Genomic DNA, 8135 nt, shown 5'->3' on the forward strand with positions numbered 1-8135 from the left:
ACTCTCAAGTGATGGGTCCAGGACTGGAACTCCACTCTTGCTGAATCCACAGAGCCTTCTGGATGCTTCCACCTGGCTGCACCACAGAGTCTCCAGGCCTCAGCACCAGAGTGCAGAGCTCTGGGGTGAGCCGCAGGAGGCTGTATTTTTATAATGCTCCTTAGATGGTCCCATCCACCGCGGTGGGAGCCCTGGCTAATCCAGAGTCTTCCCTGGACAGAGGGGCTTAAGGCTCAGAGCAGTAATGGGTCACCCCAGTGACAGTCCTGGGACCATCCCTAATGGAGGGCACTGCCAGCCTGTGACGTGGTGAACGGGGTGAGAGGTTGGGAACTGGGACCTTTGGTGACTCACAGGAGGCTCTGCCCATTGCCTCCCCAGAATGAGGTTGCCATCAACTTACTGAGTAGACTGTGGGAGTGGGTGGACATGATTTTATCAGAGGAAGTGGCCTTGGTCTTCTGGAGATGGAAGCAGCAGACAGACTTCCTTCCTGCCTGCATTTATTTATTTATTTATTTATTTATTTATTTATTTATTTATTTTAAATGTTTTTATTGATTGCAGAGGGGAAGGGAGAGGGAGAGAGAGAGAGATACATCAATGATGAGAGAGAATCATTGATTGGCTGCCTCCTGCATGCCCCACACTGGAGATAGAGCCTGCAACCCGGGCATGTGCCCTGACTGGGAAATGAACCATGACCTCCTGGTTCGTAGGTCGATGCTCAACCACTGAGCCACGGGGGCCAGGCCTGACTTCCTTTTTAATCAGTTTCTTCCCCAATCCTAACTGGTTTCTTCTACATTTCTCCACAGTCAGCAAGGCAGTCCCCGCCTATCTCTGTATCTGCTTTCCTTTACCCCCTCCCCAAGGCCTGAGAAGAAATGTTTCTGGTTTTTGAGTCAGGCACTAAACATCCTCTTATCTGAGTCAGGCAGTAAACATTCATTGCCTCATTTCAGCTTTGCAGCATTCTGTGGTGGGTGTACTGCTATCTTCACTTTACCCACAGGGATGTTGAAGCATCTTCACTCTGTTGACGAACTCCTTGTCTCTTCTTCCTTGTTCCTTCTACCTGCTGTAATTTAATTTAGTCCATCTCGAAACTTTTCTCTTGTCACCCATATGCCTGAAGGGGCAAAGAGAGGGAACAGTTATCAGGACCTAGAATAAATGCCCCTAGGTGCAGGAAGAGGGCCTCTGGTGGAGGCAAATAGCAACTCAGGGTAATTCAATAGGGAGAGGATCTCCTCCCCTTGGTCAGCAGATGTCTCCCATGGGCAGGTCCCAGTGGGCAACCAGAGGGCGAAGGCCCTGGGTTATGTGGTCAATAGGAATCAGCTGTCATGCAGGGTGGAGAAGGTGGAAGAGTGGATTTAGGGGGACGAGGAACAAGTGGATAATCTAACATCCCATTCGTTGCATTCTCCGTCATTAAAAAAATTAATAAACTTTTAATGACAAGTTTTAGGTTGAACTGAAAGTATAGTAAGCTTTGAGTAGGAGAATTAACTTGCCCTGATAAAAGCTCTTTCATGGTGTCCTATTATGTAACACTTTTGAAGCCATGGCCTTCAATGTCATGCTTGTTCCACTTTCCCTGACCTCTCTCTCCACCCTTCCCCTTGCTCTCTAGGTGCAACCATCCTGCTCTTCTTCCATTTCCTCACACTCCTCACACAGCTTTCCACTACCAGACACTAGTCCAGGGGTGGGCAACCCCTGGCACGCGTGCCAAACATGGCACACCAGTAACTTTTGCTGGCACGTGAAACCCTCTCTTATAATCTTCCATTTACAATTGTGAATCTTTGTTCTCAGTGATGAATTTTGTTAAGTCTCATAATAGGAGTAGCCTGACGGATGAAAGTAGTAGCTCGTGCATATCTCTGAAGGTCACGAAATATAAACCTGATGTAAAATCTCTGTCATCAGTGATGCAGCAGCAAAAGCCCCACTGATAGTATCAAGCGGAGTCAAAAAGTTTTCTGTCGGACTATCAGTGTACATGTATACATTAAAAAATAAATGTATTTTTCATCATCATATCCTGTGTTTTTGTCGCTCGAATGAATTTTATTATTTCTTCAAGGTTCTTCACATATGTATACCTTAAGAGATATCAAGTAGGTGTAACATGTTCTCAAAAAATTAGGGTTGGCACACGGAAGAATTCTGAATCAGAGATTTTGCTGGTTTTGACACGCACTCACAAAAAGGTTGCCCACCCCTGCACTAGTCTGATGTTTGTATTACCTGAAATGCTTCTGCTCCCCAATTCTACTTCCACCCTTCAATTAACTTATATGACTTTGTTAGACCTCAGTACAAACATTGCTTCCTCAGGGAAGTTTTCCTGACCCGCAAACCAGATCAATGTAACTTGTGATGCAGCTTTGGGGTACCTGGTGCTGTTTCTTCCTAACGTTAATCACAAGTTACCCTTCATGTTTATTTCATTGAATGCTCTCTCCCTGCAGAAGCTCCACGAGAGCAGACTGTGCTTGCTTTTGCTTCCTGTGCCATCCCCTGTACATTGCACAGAGCCTGGCACGTAACAGGTTCTCAGTAAATAATTATTTTGGGGAAAGGTCAGTAAATATTTTTTTATTTTTATTTTTAAATATATTTTATTGATTTTTTACAGAGAGGAAGGGAGAGAGATAGTTAGAAACATCGACGAGAGAGAAACATCGATCAGCTGCCTCCTGCACATCTCCTACTGGGGATATGCCCGCAACCAAGGTACATGCCCTTGACCGGAATCGAACCTGGGACCTTTCAGTCCGCAGGCCGACGCTCTACCCACTGAGCCAAACCGGTTTCGGCAGTAAATATTTTTTTAATAAATGAATATAAGCCAGAGAGATAGCCAGAAGAATGGAAACCTATGAGACTCTCTATGTCCTGAGAATTGGGAGCTTTGCTTTACAAGTTTTAAAAAAAATCACCCTAGCCGGTTTGGCTCAGTGGCTAGTGTCAGCCTGCAGACCGAAGGGTCCCAGGTTCAATTCTGGTCAATGGCAGGTACCTCGGTTGCAGGCTCCTCCTTAGCCTGGGCCCTGCTTGTGCAGGAGGCAATCAATTGATGTGTTTCTCTCACATCAATATTTCTCTCTATCTTTCCCTTTCTCTAAAAATCAATGGGAAAATATCCTTGGGTGAGGATTTTTTAAAAAGTGCATTTTTGCCTTTTATTTGTTTTTATTTTAATTAATTTTTTAATGTAGCAATCAAGATTTAATTTAGTTCCAGACACAGTGTTATCAGGTTTTACTCATTTTCACCAAATTTCTCTTGTATCATGTTTGGTTGGGAAGCCCAAGTACAATTTATTTTGGTGCCCAACTCCCCTGGGCTTTATGACACACCAATAGATTTGACTATTTTTTTTAAACCCTTTTTTTCTCATGTGACTCTTTTTATTTATTTATTTTGTAAAATATATGTTATTGATTTTTTTACAGAGAGGAAGGGAGAGGGATAGATAGAGAGTTGGAAACATCGATGAGAGAGAAACATCAATCAGCTGCCTCCTACACACCCCCTAATGGGGATGTGCCCACAACCAAGGTACATGCCCTTGACCGGAATGGAACTTGGGACCCTTCAGTCCATAGGCCAGCGCTCTATCCACTGAGCCAAACCGGTCAGGGCAGATTTGATATTTTTACCCACCACATATTTCTTTACAAAAACAGACCTGGAAAATTCCATTAGGAAAATCGAAGCAGGGTTCATGAATGTGCTTGCTGACAATCAGTTTTGTTAAATCATAAACTAGCTCAGCAAAGTATTTTGTACCAAAGCAATCTCAGCAGTCCTCATAATTATATCACTTCCCACTTAAACTGTTCCCCAAGTAAAATGTACATTTATTTAACAAGTTAATCAATACTTGAACGGAAGACATTTTGACAATGTCATTATGTTCAGTGTTTATACCTGCCTTGAGTGCTTGTTCACAAGGGGGAAAGAGTTCCTAATATTTTTATAACTTATCTTCTCATTATCCCAAATAATTTGCTATTATACCATATGAGGTAGAATCTCCCTACACTCCTATCTCAATTGAGGGGAGAAAAATACATAAGAAATTCGTGAAAATAACTAGCTTATGAAAATGCTTGTTTTTAGGAAAGTTGGGATTATTAAAAAATGGCACAGGATTGGGAGTTAAAATATCTGGGAGACAAAAGCTCTTGGCTCAGTTTTGACACTAACTCTTTGGCCTCATGCAGGTAACTTCTCATCTAGGTCTTCAGCAACCTCCTCTGTAAAGTGAAGAATTTGAATGATCTTACATTCCTTTCTCTGTCTAAACATTCTCTAACACTGAGTTTATGAGTTTCTTTGGATTATGGTCAGAACTCTACAGAGTTCAGACTAAGGTAACAAATTTTAAGATAGCAGGAGTTATTTTTGCATGGCCAGTAAGCCTTTTAAAACCCGAGTCTTCAAATTGAGCTACCTTCATAACCCTCTTCTTAAATTTAAATATTGTTTCCTGTCCTTTCTACTTTCTTATGTGTCTCCACCACCTCCCTACACACACACACACACACACACACACACACACACACACACACACACCCAAACCCCCAAACAAACAAAAAACCCCAGAAAAAACCCCCACCCTCTTGTGTTTTCTTCCTTTTGAATTCTTAAAAGACAGCATATAATCACATGTTTTTCTTTGGCTGCCTCTTGTCACCCCATTTCCACTGTTTGAGCTTTTCTCCAAGTAGGTAGATGCAGGCAGTAAAGATATAGTTGAGAGAGAAGGCTGCTAGACCCACTGGGCTGAGTTTGGCAAACACAGGATACACCTATGTACCAGTCTCAGAGTAGATCCATAGGACCCTGCTAATGTAAGGAAAACTAGCAACAGCCAAGAAGGTGAGGCCTTTCTTCTTCAATGGATAGCAGTGTGGCCTGAAGATGACTTCAACCAGGGAGAAGGGGAGTGTGAACGTGTGCATGGCATGATTGAGCCACACTGGAAAGATATCATCTAGGGCCGTAGGGTAAATGAGTTCTCCATCGTAGAGAAAGAGGATCCAGAAGGACAAAAATACAAATGTGGATACAGGAAAAGCCAGTGCGGTGAAAAGCAGGTCTCTGAAGGCAGTTATTAACTTAATGTCTTTTTTCCCTTTAATTCTCTTCAGCACATCTTCCAGGCAGGCGACTCCATAGAAAATGGCCTGCAAAAACAGATTAAGGAATGTCAAGTACTTCTACTGTCCACCATTTAGAAAGATTTTGGACATCTGCTTATTCCTTTCTTTTTGTGAGATGTGATAATTGAGGAAAATATACCAGATCAAGACAAGGAAGTGGTATGCACATGTAGAAGTCCTCGTCATGGCTCACTCTGACCAGGAAGCTGTGAACGTCTGAAGTGGCTTTGGTCTGGCGTCCTTGTGCCGGGTAAGGACTGAAGTCCTGCAGCAGGCAGGGGAGCGGCGAGGCAAGGAGCCCTTGGCTCTTGTCTTCTTGAGGGAAAGATTTCAATCAAGAGACAAAGTGTTGAAAAGCAACCAAGAATTTATTGACCACAGCAAAAGTATATTTAGGACAGCAAGACAAGGAAGGGCATGGAAGAAGCAATAGGAGAGCCTAGGCTGGACAGCCTTAGCTCACTGGGAAGTAGAGAATGGGGGCCTTGGAGACAGGTCCAAGGGGTTAGCCCTGGACAAGATGCTGCTGCCCATTGCTCCCTTGGTTGCAAGTCTCATAGAGTCCCTTAGAGGTTAGGGGATGCATGCCTGTGGGAGAAGGAGAGAGGGAAGGGAATGGCACTGGAGTGCTCCCTGGAGAGGGAGAGAAAAAGAGAGAGAGAGAGGACCCATTTTGCCTTTTAAATGGAAAGGTAAAAACTGTGAATAAATAGCAAAAAGGTTTCTTTTGTTCTTATGAAAGAACTCTGTAAAAACTGGAAGCTGACGCAGGTTCAAGTTCTTAAGACCCAAGCTGTGAAGATGTGGATGTGACTGAGACACATTGTGCCATATTAAGGTAAAATAACTCCCATAAGGAGGGCAGGGAGAGTGGGAAGGTAAGCTGGTACGTCTGTATCTCACCTTTATTCTTTAGCATTATTTCACCAGCGAGGCTAAAACTTTACAAATCGCTATAACGCAGTGTTTTGGTTTTTTTTCCTTTTACATTTGAATTTATTTATTTATTTATTTTTTAAGCAAAAACAGAAATATATCATTGGGAAAGTGTATCAAATGACTAACCCAAGAAAGACCCTCTTTTATTTTTTAAATTGAATTAACAATTATCAAATAACATTGTTAGTTCCAGGTCCACCGCACAATGACCCAGTGTATACAAATATTGCGAAATGATGACTACAATAACTAGCTAACATCCATCATCACACATAGTTACAAATTTTTTTCTTGTGATGAGAACTTTTAAGATTTACTTTCTTAGCAACTTTAAAATATACAATACAACATTTTTAAGGATTTTTAACTCATATTTAATTACAATATACTTGTAATGATGACACCTCACTCTCTAAACATTTCTGTTACTCAACATAGGAGAACTATTTGTAGGTACTAAATTCTATAGGTGGGAAAATCAGTATGACTAAAATGATTATTAAAATTCTACTTCTAGATGTTCAAACCACACTCCAGCAAGTGGCGTAGTACAAGACAATGATGAATTATTAATCACAGTTTTTCAGTTAGTTCATTGATTTGAATGTGGTAAAAGTTGAAGGTTGACCAACTAGCTCTGAATAGAGCAATCCTCCTGAGTCCCAAGATTCTCCAGTGGACCCCATTCAGTTGCCTTCATCTGACTCCTCCAGAAACGAGGTGCTGGTAAAGTTCTCATGCAATACTGTATTCTTTACTACTAGAGGCTCAATGCACAAAATTTGTGCAAGAGTAGGCCTTCCTTCCCCTGGCTGCTGGCACTGGCTTCCCTCCAGCACTTAGGACCCGGGCTTCCCTCGCAGCCCCAGCTTCATCCAGAAGGATGTCTGGAAAGACGTCTGGTCTAACTAGCATATTACATTTTTATTATAGTAGACTAGTGGCCTGGTACATGAAATTTGTGCATGGGGGGAGGGGGGTTGTCCCTCAGCCCAGCCTGCACCCTCTCCAATCTGGGACCCCTCGGGGGATGCCCAACTGCCAGTTTAGGCCCGATCCCTGCCTGCCTGCCTGATTGCCCCCAACTGCCTTTCTCTGCTGGCCTGATCGCCCCCTCCTGACCTGATCGCCCCTAACCGCCTCCGCCTCAGCCCCATCACCATGGCTTTGTCTGAAAGGACGTCCAGAAGGTCTCCCGGTCTAATTAGCATATTATGTTTTTATTAGTATAGATAGTCACCATGCAGTCATTACATCCCAGGACTTATTTATTTTATAACTGGAAGTTTGTACCTTTTGACCCCCTTTATTTATGTTACTCATGCCCCTCCCTCACCTCTGATAACCTGTATCAGTGATCTAATTTTTGTCTTGTTTTTTTCAGATTTAAGGTATAGGTGAGATCATATGGTAATTGCCTTCCTCTGTCTAACTTACTTCACCTGCATAACATCTTCAAAGTCCATCTAGGTTGTCGCAAATGGCAATATTTCTCTTTTTCTATGGCTGAATACTATTCTATTGCCTATACATGCCATATTTTCTTTATCTATTAACCCATTGATGGACACTTAGCTTGTTTCTATGTCTTGGCTATTGTAAATAATGCTGCAATGAACATTGTGGGCCCAGATATCTTTTTAACTTAGTGTTTTCCTTTCCTTTGGATAAATACCCAGAAGTGAAATTGCTAGGCCATATCAGTAATATTTTGTTTGACTGAAGTTTGACTTTTGTTATTCTTTTAGGACATCAACTATATTTCCTGAGTTATTACATATTTGAAATGTTTGTCTGTTGCCTTTGTAGCTGAATAATACTTTAGCTAAGTGCAAAATTCTTAAGTTTTTTAGTTTGTCAGCTTTGCAAGCATTGTTCCACTGGCTTCTAGTGTTGAATGTTTTTGTTGTTGTTTGTTTTTTGGTGTGTTTTGTTTTTGTAAATATTTTTTTAATGATTTCAGAGAAGAAGGGAGAGGGAGAGAGAGAGAGAAACATCAATGATGAGAGA

The 8135-nt window shown here is 42.1% G+C and overlaps 1 pseudogene; it reads right to left on the bottom strand.

Annotated features, from left to right (window-relative positions):
- Positions 1-4648: 4648 nt before the first annotated feature.
- On the bottom strand, positions 4649-5767 carry LOC118657101 (annotated as a pseudogene).
- Between the last annotated feature and the right edge of the window lie 2368 nt (positions 5768-8135).

This window comes from Myotis myotis, unplaced genomic scaffold (assembly GCF_014108235.1).
Source record: "Myotis myotis isolate mMyoMyo1 unplaced genomic scaffold, mMyoMyo1.p scaffold_m19_p_5, whole genome shotgun sequence".
NCBI classification, from domain to species: domain Eukaryota; kingdom Metazoa; phylum Chordata; class Mammalia; order Chiroptera; family Vespertilionidae; genus Myotis; species Myotis myotis.